This window comes from Monopterus albus, unplaced genomic scaffold (genome assembly GCF_001952655.1).
Source record: "Monopterus albus unplaced genomic scaffold, M_albus_1.0 scaffold19.1, whole genome shotgun sequence".
In the NCBI taxonomy this organism is placed as follows: Eukaryota; Metazoa; Chordata; class Actinopteri; order Synbranchiformes; family Synbranchidae; genus Monopterus; species Monopterus albus.
In genome coordinates, this window is record NW_018127899.1 from 1,401,438 (window position 1) to 1,417,063 (window position 15,626).

Genomic DNA, 15,626 nt, shown 5'->3' on the forward strand with positions numbered 1-15,626 from the left:
GTTGGGTTTGCCCATGTTTTATGTACGGTCATTGGCTTAGCATACAGTAAATACTGGAAGCGGCTACAGTTAGCCTGGCACTGTGCAGCCGTTTTGAGCTTTGTTGTCAGAGTAATTTTGGTTAGAGCCAGGCTAGTTGCTTTCAGTTTTTATGCTGAGCTGAGAGTATGTTGACAGCAGTTTTATGTTTAGCATACAGACAGGAATTTAGTATTGATATTAATCTCTAACTCTCTGAGTTAGAGGAAGAGAAAGGTGTGTGTGTGTGTGTGTGTGTGTGTGTGTTTGTGTGGCCTGGTATCTCTCATGTTGTGGGGACTTACATTACACAGTTACATTGTGAGGGCTCGACATCCTTATGGGGACAAAAGCAGGTTCCCAAAACCTAAATTAATACGTTTTAGAATGATGACTTTGTTTAAGGTTAAGGTGAGGGTAGGAAACACAACGTGTGTGTGTGTGGGCGTGTGTGTATGTGTGTGCTGCAGTTTTTTTCATTCTCACCTTGACATTACTCATTTATCTGGCTGTGTGCAACTCGGGCTTCATATGTCCAGGCTCACTGCAGTATGTCAGCTACAGTAGGAAACAAAAAGAGGACACAGAGTCAGAACCATGACCAAAGGCACATAAATCTCACATAAACAATTCATAATGTTGGGAATCTTCAGATTATTAAATATGTTCTATGGCCATTTTTGATTAGTTGATCATTAAGAAGGGTGATATGGAAAAACCACAGTGCGGGTTAAGGTGTCACAGCTAAGCCACCTTTAACCTGGTGAGATGCAAACTTTGGCATTAAGTCACTGCTGCTTATACGCACTCAGTGGAATCAAATTGTGAGGAAATTATAATGTGTTTACCAAATTTCCAAGCAAATTGTAATTAAAAACAAAATGGGTTGTTAAAAGGCCTGTGTGAGTCTTTACAGGTGGAGTGCTAACAACAGAAGAGTTTACTGCATTCTGCATTGTTTGACATTTTAAGTATGATTTTTGGATTCATTTGTCATATTGTGATGAATCATCTTGTTTATACTGTGATAGTATTGAAATGTGTGACTATTGTTTTCTGTTTTAATATGATCACTCAAATGCATTAATCTCCCAGCATGTTAAGCTCTTCGGGATCCTAAAGGTTATGGACTGACTGACTGTGAACTAGATGCATATTTCTCTGTGTTCGATGGTTCATTCTTTTTAGTTTGAATGTCAGGATTCATGCTTTACAATCAAACCTACTGAATTGTTGAATGGGGCTTTGATGGCCACTTTTCTTATCTTTGTATTCCTGTAAAGATAAATCGAATTGGATCTGAACCAAATGAGTTTTAAAAATGGCCTAATCGTTATGGACCTCATTGAATCAAAATCACTCTGAATCGTACTGTATCGTATCATTACAAATTTGCAGTATCGTTTTTGTATCTAATTGTGGACCATGTTTCGAGATGCATATAGAATCGTCAAAGGGAGAGATACACCCCCTATACAGTATATTTCTTATTAAGGCCCTGTACTGTGAATAAAATTTGACCTGTCAAGCTGATAACCTCAGGTGAGAACAAATTGTCATTGCAAGTCAGTCCTTCCATTCATCAGTTACTCATCAGGAATATACAGAAATGCATGGCTGTCCTTAAAATCCTTTAAGCAAAGTGACTTCTGGAAGCCCTGTTTTGCACCATAATTTAAAACCTCACTGTATGATTTATTTCTCACTAAGCATAAGGCCGTCAATTCACTGCATATGACATTATGGCTCATTCAATGCCGTCTGGGGAGAAATTATCATGCACGATGATGTCTATGAGTTAAACCCATACAGTAGAACAGATGCATGCCTGATGCTGAATTCAAAACACAATGAACCATTTGTGTTCAAAGAACAACAGACTTTCTGAAGAAAAACTAAAGGAGAAGAGCAGTGTTCTGCAGAATTCTGGATATCGTCTTTAAACCAGAGGAATCGGTTGAATGGGGAGTTTAATTATATATTTTCTAGGCTGTACTGATGATCATTTTGTGTAATTGGAAACAAACAAAAAAAACCTAAAACATCAAATATAATTTATCAGTTCTCCTTTGGAAAAAGAAATGTCTTCATTATTTTATGTTTGATATTTTCACTTTAGTTGAAGGATTATGTTAAATTCTCTAATTTCATAAAAACGCCATTGTTGTTCTAATAAACGTTTTTAAGATGAACTGAATAAACTGGCTCCAGAAAATTACTTTACTTTATTTTGACAAGAAAGTCAAAATTTCTGTCTCATAAAGCCAAAATTAAAGGCTGAAAATGTCAGACTTGGACAAGCCAAATGTGCTTTTCAGAGGCTGCATATTAAATATGATACATTTCTAAGTGCATATGTTACACCATTATGCTTTTCCTCATTTACTCTTTACTTTGAGATAGCCATAAAAATCATTGCAGCTTTGTGTTGTACATTAACATAATAATGCCACTAAACTGCTGTAATTTTAATGGGCAAAACAGCAGCTTTCCAATAAATGTCCTGAACCACATCCAAACTAATGTAACAGTAAGACTGGGCTGCTGTAATAAACCAAACCCAGGCCTAATATCTGACCCCGGAGACTTGATTTTGCCATTTTAGAAACCCATTATAGCAACGCTGACAGTAAAAGCCATCATAGCGACAAAACTTTGGCATAATGACTCTCAGGATAAAGAACAACATGTAAATGAAATGTGTGAAAAGCCCCAACACAAGACAAAACACTCTGGAATCACTTCAGATGCTGTTCAGGTCATTTTTTCACAGTGTATAAATTAACATTTAGCTGAGAAAAGGTCATTTTTTTGCCTTCTCAAGCTGTGCCATTTTTCACTTTCCATAATAAAAGCAAATATTTGTGATGGTATCTGTGATAATAGACTGAAACATCTTCGCACAATACTTACATGCATATTATCATTCCATACGGAGCTAACACACTGTAAACGTGTCAAATTTTAGCAAAACAAAAGGAAAGACATTAACACAACATGCTTCAAACTCATGCTTAATTCCTGTTCCCCCTAAAATGGGAGAAAATATTATCAGTGTTGTCGTAAACACGAGTACAAATCCCTGCTGTTATGGCAGTCGTACTCGGAGACTTCTGTTTCAGTCATTTCCATTCCACAGCCAGCATTTACATTTGTTTGATTTCCAGCAGCAGTGTGCGGTGCCTCTTTGTGCAACAATAGAGACACAAATAAATTAAGATCCATCCTTCCTGGCAGAGATGATTTATCTCTCTACTCAAGCTGTCTGAACTTTGAAAATACAACTTAACGTTATTCAGTGCTATTCCCAAACCTGTCTCCTACTGCCTGAATGTCTGTGCATGTTCTTGTAAAATATCAGTCTTATACAACTGCTAATAAAGAATTAGTAGAGCTTACTTTGGTGTGCAGATGCTGGATGAATCACTGGAATGTAATGCATCCCTATAGCTTCAACCCCACTGTGAATCCTTCTGCAGAAAATCAATGTCACACACACATTCACATTGGCTTTGGCTGCCCTCAGGAAGACAAATCATAAAACTAGTCAAACCAGCGATCAGAATTAGACAGACTGGAATTAAACAGAGCTGAGTGTAATGCCTCATGCACAATCCGTAGCAAGTCACTACCAGAACGAAAACATGCATTTCAATCTCATCAGCCTCTTAAAAAGACAAACATTATATAATTACAATGATTAAGATGAACTAAAGGCCAGCAGTATTATCAGAGCTGGAGATAGTAAAAGGATTAGGGGTGATTCACTTAGGGAAACTAATGGCCTCTAAAATAAACGACAGAAATTCATTAGCAGATCTAACTGACAGCTGAATATCGCCATGTTTAACAGCACAGAGAAGAAAGCAGCTAAGGATAAGTTAACTAAACAACAGGTTGACTTATCCAGAACAGTGCAGAGAAGTCACTTATAGTGCCACATACGGTGTAGTATGTGTGAAAAGAAAAAAATAAAAGCACCTTCAGGAAAAGCTGAGAGCAGATCTGCAGTGAGCAGATGAGCACTGACCCAATCTGACCCACTTCTTCCTGATTTATGGTTTATGGTCCCTCAGCAGACACAGCTTTGTTCTGGGGGGTCATAAATCTCCTGCACCCCAGAGCCGATCAGCTAACCCTCCAATCCTGGCAGCCACCCCCTTCGCACAGCCCCGTCTACCGGCTGGCGCCGCGCTCTCAACACAAACAAAGCAGAAATCACTCGAGTTGCAAGCGCAGGCAGTTAATCACTGTGAGCAGACAATAGTATGAAATGGAGCCAAGCAGGCCGATTCACTGCAACTGCTGAAGCACTCAGACAGGACATCTGAGGTTTACCTGTTTGTTAACCTCTGCTCCGAGCACAGGAGGTGTTTTCCTAAAAAATGAAATGAAGTTTTCACTGTTTGAAATAAACCAGCTGAAAGTAAGAAAGACTGAGCTGTAAAGGTGTAAGGACACCTCATTGCTGCATTTATGCCTCCAGTCATGCTGTAACGGCTAAATGCCAGACTAATTATGAGAGACATTAATAGGTGTGATGAACAGAGCACATGACTGGTGAGACTCTAAGAAGTTGGATCATAAAAGTGGCAAACATTTCTAATTGCAGCCCAGCTCAGCTGGTTAACAGCTGCAGCATGGGAAGCACTGCATGTCTGAGATGAGTTATGTGGTCTGGATCAGGCATGGTGACTGTCAGAGGCAAAAGAACAGAAAAAGGAGAGAACGATAGAAGACCCTAACCCTAATACCTAACCCAAAAGCAGAAGGAACAGGAGGGAAACAGCACGAGACAGTGATGCAGGAAGAGGAGAGTCAAATATTCCTCCACTAAGATATTGGTGTGGAAATAAATGCGTATAAATAAATGAGGAGAATACAAATCAAATCGCTGAGTGGAGGGGGAAAGCGTTGCCTCTTGCAGCAACACCATCACAAAAAATTTCTAAGTCATTAGGGGTGTGAAGATGAGCAGATACGAATAGGAAAATTGATACAAGAGTCAGATTGACAGCTGCATCAGTTGAAACCCACTGATTCGAACCAGAAGAGTTTTTAAAATGGTCTAAAATTGATATGGATATCATAAACCGATTTTTGGCAATCTTTCTGTTACTTCTCGCAGTGCTCCACTGTGGTGTCAGTGTATGCACCATCTCCTGCCGGCGTTCAAATGCCACCTTCTTAATGACGCAGGTCCAGAAAAAGCATGCGCACAGTCCAGAAAGCTGCAGGAGCAAACAGTGCTAGTATTAGTAGCTACCTCAGAGCGCAGAACATGCAGCGCTTGTGCTGAGAAAGTACTGGGAGAGTACCACCAACCTCGCAAGTAGACACATTACAAAGGCAATACACTGTTGAACAGCTTGAGGCAAGCAAGTGCTATTGTTAGCAACTAATGTTATGTTTAGAGTGCAGAACTTGTAGTGCTTGTGTCAAGTATACCGGGAGGAGTAACATGGGCCATGCTAGCAGCAACGTTACAAAGACGACACATTGTTAAACTGATGGAAACAGGACAGTTTGCTGTGAGAGCAGTCAGCATGAGGCAAGTAACAGTGCTAGTGTTGTTAGCAGCTACTCTCAGAGCTGATAATTCCCCCCGGTTGGGTTGAAGTCAGTAACTGAAGCTATAAGCTTTTTCATTTGCAAGAACACATGCCTGTGTTGTTGAAAATGTGGGATCTAGACAAATGACAGTGACTCTGAAGCTGAGGCACACAATAACAAGTCAGCAGGATTTAAGTGAAAAATGCATTTCAGCTCTGTATGAGGTGAAACAACAGCTGGAGGTTTACTGTTCACCAGGGCCCATTGTTTACTGTTGTTAAAAAGAGCAGACATCAGGTTTTATCTATCTGGCTTTTGCTGCTTGAAATACAAAACTGATTTGAGGAAACAGTTTTTAATTTTATACCCTAAAAGTCTTTCAAATAAAAGCTAAATTAAGTAATATAATTAATATCTGCTGAATAGAAATCACTGAATTGTACTGTATCATACCGTAACAGATTCTGCAGTATCAATTTCGTAATCGTGGACCATGTATCGAGATATGTATCGAATTGTGTGAGAGGGGAGAGATACACACTCCTAAAACTCACTGGTCTAAAGTATTTATACACTTCCCTGCTCTCAATCCTTTTACTGTGTGTATGGTGAGGGAGCTCTGCTGATGCTCTGCGCACCCCACTGGTCTAAATGGTCTCCATGACTCATGTGGGAGCAGATAATTGGCTCTCAGAAAAGTGGGATAAACGATAAACACTCACTGTAAAGGCAGTGAGTAGCCTGGTGATGAGGATTTTTTTTGTTGTCATTGTCTTCTTACTCTCGCATGGATTTTTAAAAACCACCACCACCACCCCCCCATTCCCTAAAGCACAACTCTCTTTGTCAAGGTGCCACTAACAGTTTCTGCAAACCCTGGTTTCTCATTGCTTCTTTTCCACTCAGTGCTCCTCCACTTTCCAGGTTTCTCGTCTTAAAGGAACAATGTTTTCACACCCCCTTGACCCTGTCCCCCTCCTGCAAAGTGTATCATGATAAAAAAGTGTTGGGCAAAACTAATTACAGTTTGAGGTCAAAGCAGTATGGCAATCTTCAATAATTCATGAGTGTGTCTGTCTGGAGCAAGAAGTGACCAGAGTAACAGGATATTAAGTAATCTGACATTTATCGATTTGTCTCATGTAACAACAACAACAACAGGTCTCTACTAAGTGGCACAAACGGGGATGTGACATTTTTACAAAAGAGATGAGTAAGATAGTTGAAGAGAGCAGAAATCCAGCCAGCAGCCAGAGTCAGACTAACATTTCATACTGATGGCACTGGTGCCACCAAATCACTGGTGGCCCTGCGTTCCTTCAGCTGCAGGACAACGCCCGGCCTCATGTGGTCCGAGTGTGTACGCTGACAAAGGCTTCGATGCCACTGACTGGCCCTCACGTTCCCCTGACCTAAATCCAATTGAGCACCTATGTGACATTATGTATTGGTGCATCTGATGCCACCAAGTACCACCACTGACTGTCTAGGAGCTCACTGATGCCCTGATCCAGGTCTGGGAGGAAATCCCCCATTACACCATCCACCAACTCATCAGGAGCATCTCCAGACGTTGTCAGGAGTGCGTACAGGCACACACACTTCTGAGTCACATGAGTTGCCGTGATGAAATTCACACAACTAGGATGAGCCTGTGATTTCAATTCTTCACTTTGACTTTCAGTGTGATTTTGAATCCAGCCCTCCATGGGTTGATGATTTTGGTTTCCATTGACCGTTGTTAGGTCATTTTGTTCTGAACAAATTACACAGTGTACATTAGTAAAGGTTTTCAACTTGAATAATTTGTTCATCAAGAACCGAGAAGTGATTTAGTGTTCCCTTCATTTTTTTGCGCAGCTTAGTTGGAGAAGTTTTTCCAACTTGAACTAGTTTCAGCTGTTTTCTGTGACTGAGCTCCTGACATTCAATGAATCAGCTCCCCTCCCAGCACCATCCAGAGCTGTACTGTCTGAACACCTGTGTTGTCTGAAGTTCCAGTGATAAATTAGTGACGACAATGAACAGCTTCAGTCGCAGGTGCATCAACTGTGCTATTTGAATTTACTTCCCAAGACACGTTGTACAAATGCTGACTTCTGGAGTTTGCACTTTTGTCAATCTGCATTTTCAGTGAACAGAATTTAATGGCTCACTGAGACCAGCGGGACTGTAGAGGAGTAAATATCAGCACAGACAGCCTCATATTCAGCCGTATATTGGCGATCCTGGTAACGCCATCAGAGCAACAATTGGAAGCAATTATTCATGAAGGTTTCGTTATTTACGGGGCTCTGTTCGAGTGTGAGGCACTTCTCTGTGCAGTGCACCTGCACATTCCAGTAGGCTTTGTACACAATTAGTGTGGTCAGATCATTTAAAGGATGAGCCAGGCCACAACGAATGAAACTTACTGGCACCATAGGAACTGTTAAGTGTGATCTGGAATTGCTCAGTATAAATTTAAAAACTTTATTTTCCAAACAGAAGCTCCAGGGAAAAAAAAAAAATCTTTTATGAAAACTGAATAAATAAATCAAGCAAGCGTTAGTCGCCTTCAGGTCCACATCTGCAATGTCAACTTAACACAGATCCTGTTGCTGATCAAAGCTGCTTCTCCGTCATCAACAGCTGGCAATATGGCGTGGTTACACGACCTATTTCGAGCAGCCATCCACCCATTCTCCAAACAAACACAGCTTGCCTTTGGTCTTGATTTCACTGTCACTGATGTATATTTCATGAGGGACTTCACTCTTTCTTTGATTGTTTGGCACTTTGGAGCTGCTATCTAGTAATCCATTAGCTCCTATTATCATCTTTACTGTCCTAATTATACAGTATATACAAGAAAACCCTTACAACTCTAACGTATGTACATAAGAGCGCAGACCTTTTCCAGTTATGATTAAAATGTACAACCTTTGAGTGAAGACAAGATTCATTTCTACCGTACAAAATACCACAAATTAGTGAAAGATGTTGATCACAAACGGCCAGAGTCCAAAGCAACGTCAGCACAGTGATTTTGTCCAACCTGACCTTTTTGGGTTTATGCTGATACTGTATTTAATAGAGGAAGGCAGTGAATCCCCATATTGTCAGGTAATTATATCAGCAGTTATTCTGTGTTGGGATCAGCATCACTACCAGGAGAAAACATCTCCCTCCCCCTGGTGGGACTTGCTGCACAGGCCGTGCAAACTAATTTAATTTTATCTGCCAAGATTTTGAGGAAAACCTTTGTCTCTATACAAATGCAATAGAGATAAAATGTGTTTTGTTTGTTTTCTTAAACTATAAAAATGATGTAAAAAACGGTCATCCACTTTTATAGGGACTATGTCTGTGGTAGAAAGCATTTCAAATGAAACCCATTTACATCGTGTTTAGGTGGAAGCAGAAGTCTCAGAGACAAATATCTAAAAACCTTGGCACAGAAACAAAATAGAACACAACTGCCTACACAGGCTGACTGGAAGAAAGAATTGTTTTTTTAACAAGTCATTTAACTGTGGCAGTGCTGGTGCTATGCTGTGCTCAATGAGCGATGACTACAGGACTGCACAACAGTGCTATGTTGTTGATTAAGTGTATTGCTCACAAAAAGATAAACACTTTAAACCTGAAGTGTGTCTTTGTGGATGAGAACTGGGCAGTAAACTGTGTGAGTGCAGCCCTTCTCGGCTGCTAATGGGCAGAAAGTCACATTATGGTAAATGAGCAGCAGAGGGAGAGACGATGAGGGAAAATGGCCACAGAGACGAAGATGGAGCAGGCAGAGTGCTGCTCAGTGAGTGTGAGATCATTCCACTTTAAAACACAAGGAGCTCGATGCTGCCATGCATGCAACTTTCTCCCTGTTATGGACAGCACAGTGTCCTTATTTGAAGTGTTGGGCAGTGTTACTGTCATGCTAGTCACATGGCCTCCCCTGTGTCAACCTGTAACGTATTTCACCGTGTAGTAAAAAGTAACATTTAGAGTACAGTTCACAATTGAAAACTTTTACTTACTGTAAGTCCTGTACTTTAAATTTGAGGATTTTAATTCATGCTACTTTTGGGACTGTGAATAAAAATCATGTTTATTAATAATTGCTCATTTATTATTTTCTTTAATAACAATTCATTATTTGTCTTGTAAGCACCAGAAAACAACGAAAAATGCTCATCACAAAATCCAGTAGCGCACAATGACGTTCCTGAATGCCTTGTTTTGTCCAACAGATGGTTGAAATATTCTGTTTAACACAAGCAGGAAGTTCACAGTTTCCTCTTTAGGTACTTTATACTTCTAGTCCACTAAATTCCAGGAGGGAAATAACTGTATATTTTACTACCAATTTTATTTGACAGCTGGAGTTACTATTTAATGAGAACATATGCTCATCCAATAAAGTGTGCCACATTATTATGGTTTAACTACTCTTAGTGTTCAAAATCCACCTCGGCCAGATACTCCAGTACAATTCTGCTTACACATTAATACCTCAGCAATTATCGTCAGGTTGTTATTACTGATCCATTAAACATTTTGGCTGATAACACTTATGCACTTTCACTTGAGTAAATTGTTGAATGCAGAGCTTGTAATGGATATTTTACACGGCAGTATTGCTATTTCAGTTAAGGGTCTGATTACTTCTCCCACCACTGATTCACAAAACAAAACTGTAGTTTTGAATCACTGGACAAGTATAAAGAACACAGTCAGCTCACTAGAAGGTAAATAAACTCAACAAGAAGTTCAGCTGTAGAATTTCTTAAAGTTGGAAATGAATATAAACTTGCTTTAAGGAGGGACATCAGGATTTTTAGGTACAAACTTGCTAGAACTGCAGGTGTTAGAAGGCACTAATTAGTATAAGGCCCCATTGTCTGCCATGTGAGGTTTCCTCTTTATTTGGATACAAAATTTAAACCTGGTAATAATGTTTAAGTACACCAAGCACAGCACATAAATATGAAAAGGTCTTAGACCACACTACCCTAAAATGACCAGTTACAAATGTAAATCCTTCTAAAAACTGTATGCACTGAAGTAAACACGAATGTCCCAGAAGTTCATGGTCCTGCTTCAGACTCCCATGAGTTAGGTTCGATCCCCCATTTAAGCAGGCGTCTTGGACCTTTCAGTAGGTCCTGCTGCCCGTTCTTTAAAAAATGATATTATTATCCAATCTATTAGATATATCGTTATAAAATAGTATAAATGTGAGCACAATCATAATCATTCCTCAGCAAAATCAGGTACAGCAAACTCAAAATCAAACTCCAGACCAGTGTAATCGGTTTCCACACCCTGATCCCAGGTCAGCCGCACCATGAATTATAATATAAGACACCAGCTGAACTGTAATATTGTGAAAGGGTTGCTAACAAACAGTAATGTACGAGTTTTATTACAGCGCCAATGGGACACTATAAACTGAAGCAAGGAGCAGATGAGATGGCGCACATGGGAAACACAGATGTTTACATTTCAGTAAGTGATGCATTTAAATTCACAAATGTAAAAGAGAGACTTGTTACGTATTTAGCTAAGAGTTGATTCAATTTTATAACTTTCTCCAGGTAGTGACAGACCATTAATTTCACCTTTATTGAAGCCGTCATTTTACATTCACCTTACCATCACTGGCGTGCTACATAAAGTGGTGAAATTCAAGCTGTTCCATCTTCCTGCTGTCCATTAGCACAAAGTAGTACTCTATCCGTTGACAGGTTGGTGGCTGACTACATTTACATATGTTACTTACTGTAAATTTTTAATGGCTTATAAAAATGAAGGTAAAGTCAGAGGAAAACTGCACCTGAATGAATGAATGCTGAGTTTCTTTTAGTCCATCAACAAAAAAAAAGTTCAGGTTATAAAAGTAACTCCTCAATCTTCAACAACAGATGCTGGCATTCAAGGTGAACTCGAATAAAACACATTAGGTTCATAACTACGGCTGGTTCTGTCTTCCTGAGGTAGAAGAAAAGCTTCTGTTGAGCATATGGAGCTGAATATTATACCCAGAGGCTGAGACCCCCCCTAACAAACATGATATTCAAGCTTTGCATCACTGTGCTCACTGAACCAGCTAAGCATCTGACCTCCAACTGCATGAATATACAGTCTGGATTCATGCACGGAGTGTTTTATCTCCTGCTGCTAATGGTGGCTTTAAGCTAAACATGCTGATTGTACAGTACGGTCCATTCTCTAATTCAGCCGAGCAGCAAGTCGGCCTGTAACCTGGTCATTCAGTAAGGTTTCTCTTCACAGCGGCTGAACATAGACCAGACTATCCACTATGACTGAAGCAGCCTTCATTCTCCACCGCTCGCATTCTTCGTGTCACAGCAAAGCTCAGCGGCTGCCCAATAGATTCCAGTTGCCGAGACATTTGTGGCCCACGCCACCTTAGATAATCAACATGGTAAGACACTGGGGGTAAGAGTGTGGTCAAGAGGAAGACTGACAATTATTTGTGGCATTTGTCTAACCTTTCACGGGAAAATCGAGTGAGCAGCCACCCAGACTACCTGAGTGGATGCTGTTGCACTCATCAGTCTCCAGGCGGCTAAAAGTTCAACGCACTGCAAAAAATTTTATTTAAAAAAAAAAAAAAAAAGACAAAATTTTCCTATTAACAACTGACAAAATCTGCTGATATCATTTCAGCTTTTTAAATGACTTAAACTCCTTAAATGGGTTCATATGGCACAAGGGCAAAGTTATCTTCCAGACCTGACTGGTAAAAAAGACAAAGTGTCTTCACTTCAACATTTTCATGTCTGTGTTAACTGTGGCAAGGAGACAGAAATAAGCATGCGTGTGATTCCATTCAAAAAGTATGAAGGATTAGAGCTTTTTAGGTTTTGTTCTACGTAAGCACACAGGTTCAACAGAAGCCTCTTCTTGCTTGAAAGATAAATGACTATAAAAAAAAAACAACAACAAAAATGAATGTGAAGTATGACTAATTTTAGCTAAAAGCCGAGTCGTGTTTAGTTGGGAAAAGTGTGCAATAGAGTGCAAACAGTGCACCCGGACAGGGCGGTTGTGATTCTGCTCAGTGCGCCTGTGTCCACTGGACTGTCGGTTGCAGCTCTCTTCTCCACTCCACTGACTTTCTGCACCTGATCTGTTTTTTGAAGGACTGGCTCACTTCTCTGAAGCACGGACCTCATATGTAAATGTTTGCCAACACCTATTTCTTCACAAATGTCATTAAATATTATTGCAAGTGTAAAAGATAACCATTTGCGTGTTAACCTCATGGAATGTAGAAAGTAAATGTTAGTCATATATGAAATGAAAACATCCTTTTTCTACTTTAGCTGCAGGCTTTTTCACTGTAGAAACAAACCAGTGGAACAAACTCTGGCCCATCTTCAGCATGAAATGAACAGATGACTGTGTCACGGATGGGAAGCCAGTGAGGGATCATGCCTTTATCATAGCTCAAAGAGACCTTAGCCCCTCTGACAGCAATGAGCAGCTTGGTGGGTCTGCAAAACATCAGTATCTGGGTCTGTTTTGATAGTTATCAATATTTTTCCTCCAGGAATATATCCATATTTTCCCCTGGAACCACTGTGGCAGAATGCTGGTGCCTATCTTTGTGATGGATTTTAGTGTTGTCATGAATGTTCTGCTTCCTAATCTCTTTTTAAAGCAAACACTGAGTGGGCCAGTCAGGAGCAGGCATCCCCTGCACAGCATGACCATTCAGTGCCAGTTTCAATGACATGTGAGGGGTTGAGAGGATCAAACTTGCTTCTGTGGACAGTCAGTCTGACTAATTCAAGGCCTCACTGCCAATACATTTTTAAGCTAAAAATTATCACCAGCACAACAGTGAGTTTTCAACAGCACAGAGGCAGTTTTACTGACTCATGTAAGTCTTTGCAATATGTCAGTAAAAATGGATTCATTCCAATTAACAGTGGTTTCGCAGAGTGCTCTGGTAACAAGCTAAGGCTCATAGTGGGGAGGCTCGCCCCTCGGTGACCCCTAATGAGCCAGCAGCCTCCTGCCAGAGGAAGCTTGAGCCGCTGCACTTGTAATGAGTTGCAGTTTTGCTACAGGCTTTTCAGATGAGCCATAGAGCTGTCACTCGCACCGCAGGACATGAGCAGCCCCAGCAGATGATGCAATTCTTCGGCGGCTTTAAGGACAGTGCACGCCTTAGGTGATGCGTTACTGTTACAGTTTCAGTTCAGCGTTCATGGACTAAACTCATTTCAGATATTAGTTTTTTCTCATGCTGTGCCTCTGTTAGGAAGGCAGCAGTTTAATCACAGAGTCAAAAAAAGATCTACAGCACAACAAAGTGCTTCTTTTAGTTGCTGTCCAGGTGTGTTGTTCTGTTATTACAGCTGCGCCTTGTGATGTTTGGAGACCTGGACTCCACCAGTGGCAGGTTGTGTTACTTTTGTAGGATGTGTAGTACTTTGGTTGACCATGGAGTTGCAGCTAATGATTACTCTCATTATTGGTATAGAGTGTTTCTGAAATGAAACGGATAGACAGGACTGTAATCTCAAGGTGGCGGTTTCCAAATAGCTTGTTTTGTCCAGCCAGCAGTCTAAAACCCAAAGATGTTTCTAATTACACAAGACGGAGTAAATCCTCACATTTGCAGAATTTTCACTCCGTTTGAAATGTTGATTATTTTTCTGTCAGTGTTTTAACTACGTGAAGCACAAGTTCACCAAATATAAAAATACAAACAAGTTGGCTTAGTTAGTCTGAAACTGTGGCTTATAAATCACATGTATTTATTACTGTTGGCTGTGATCTATTAATCCTTAAAGGTTTCATTTAGACAAACAATGCCTCCTGCTGTCTTCACTGGAGCTATGGGCTATGTACAAATCTTCCCCTGTCATTCTGCCTATGGGCTTGAATAGAAACTGAGTGTAACTTACTGCACCTGAGATGTTAACCAGATACTCGGCCCCACATGCTGTGAGGGGGACCAGAACGCGCTGAAAGTTATGACTGGGGCTCAATCTTGGTAATGGATACACTGTGCAGAGCTCGATAAGAATCAGACCAATGGTGCTGCTACAGTTATCAGCCTAACCACGTGGCCCTTACCTGTAAGTCCTTCAGCCACCATCACCTCAGCTCCCTGTCAAACCAGTCAGCATCACATCGGCACTCACCTCCACATCAGCAGATACTGCGGGGCTCTAAACGCAGGTGATATGTGAAGAAGAGGACGGCTTCCCCTCGCTTTCTCTGTCTCTCTTGTCTTCTGATCGTTTAGATTGGCTCGGACACCGGCTCCGACGCGCTTCGCGATGCCGAACGACAGCCCAGGCGGGCGGGCAGGCACCACTGGAAACGTCTGCAGCGGCGGATGCACCTCCGCGCGATTTGTTCTCTCGCGTTGTGCTTTGTTTTCCGCCTTCAGCTCTCTCACAAGACAAACTTTGAGAATTTCACGGGAAATTTCAAGCTGTCGAAAGCTGCCACATCCCTAAGGTAGCGTGACTGTTGATACTGCGCTCCGGTGTGCTCCCTCCTCTGCTCCTCCCGGCAGCAGGCGGACAGGAGGGCGGTGCGACTGGATTGGTGCGCTCCAGCAGTGCATGCGTGGCACAGACGGACAGATCTCTGGATTCAACAAAGTGCATCCTATTTAGAATACAGCCCAAGATGAGACTGGCTCAAGGACTTGAGCCCTCGAACCTGGAGGCCATAATAAGATTTTATGGGAACGTTTTTAATTGAAGCTCCCCTTTGGGAGGGGACGATAAAAATCATAATAAAACATTTAGGAGCTGGGTAGATGCTCCAGGTTTGGAAGAGAGTCAGTGACAAACAGGATAAACTTTGAGCCTAGTTGCCTTAACTTTTATGTAAAAAATGCTTTTGTTGCTGCACAATAATTCCTATATGCCTAGACTGTCTGTTTATGCATAAATGGCAAATAAAAATCTTGAATCTTCTGTACAGTCGAGGGAGAGATAACAGGGCAAGGAAAAATGAACCAACCTTCAGTTTGACAGGGGAACCTCTGCAAAACCCTCGACCCAGATTAGAACGCTTCA

The 15,626-nt window shown here is 41.0% G+C and overlaps 1 protein-coding gene across 7 annotated transcripts in view; it reads right to left on the bottom strand.

Moving 5' to 3' along the window:
* LOC109956477 (alpha-1,3-mannosyl-glycoprotein 4-beta-N-acetylglucosaminyltransferase C) overlaps positions 1 to 15,284 on the bottom strand; it is a 98,954-nt gene extending 83,670 nt beyond the window's left edge. For 3 of the 7 annotated variants that reach the window (XM_020593624.1, XM_020593628.1, XM_020593629.1), the window contains exons 1-2: positions 14,736 to 15,277; positions 505 to 576 (exon numbers count right to left, since the gene is read on the bottom strand). The gene's annotated coding sequence lies outside the window, so the exon portion shown is untranslated. Of the gene's footprint in view, positions 1 to 504; positions 577 to 14,667 lie in introns of all 7 variants that reach the window. The other 4 variants (XM_020593621.1, XM_020593620.1, XR_002274412.1 and 1 more) reach the window with 3 other exon arrangements.
* Between the last annotated feature and the right edge of the window lie 342 nt (positions 15,285 to 15,626).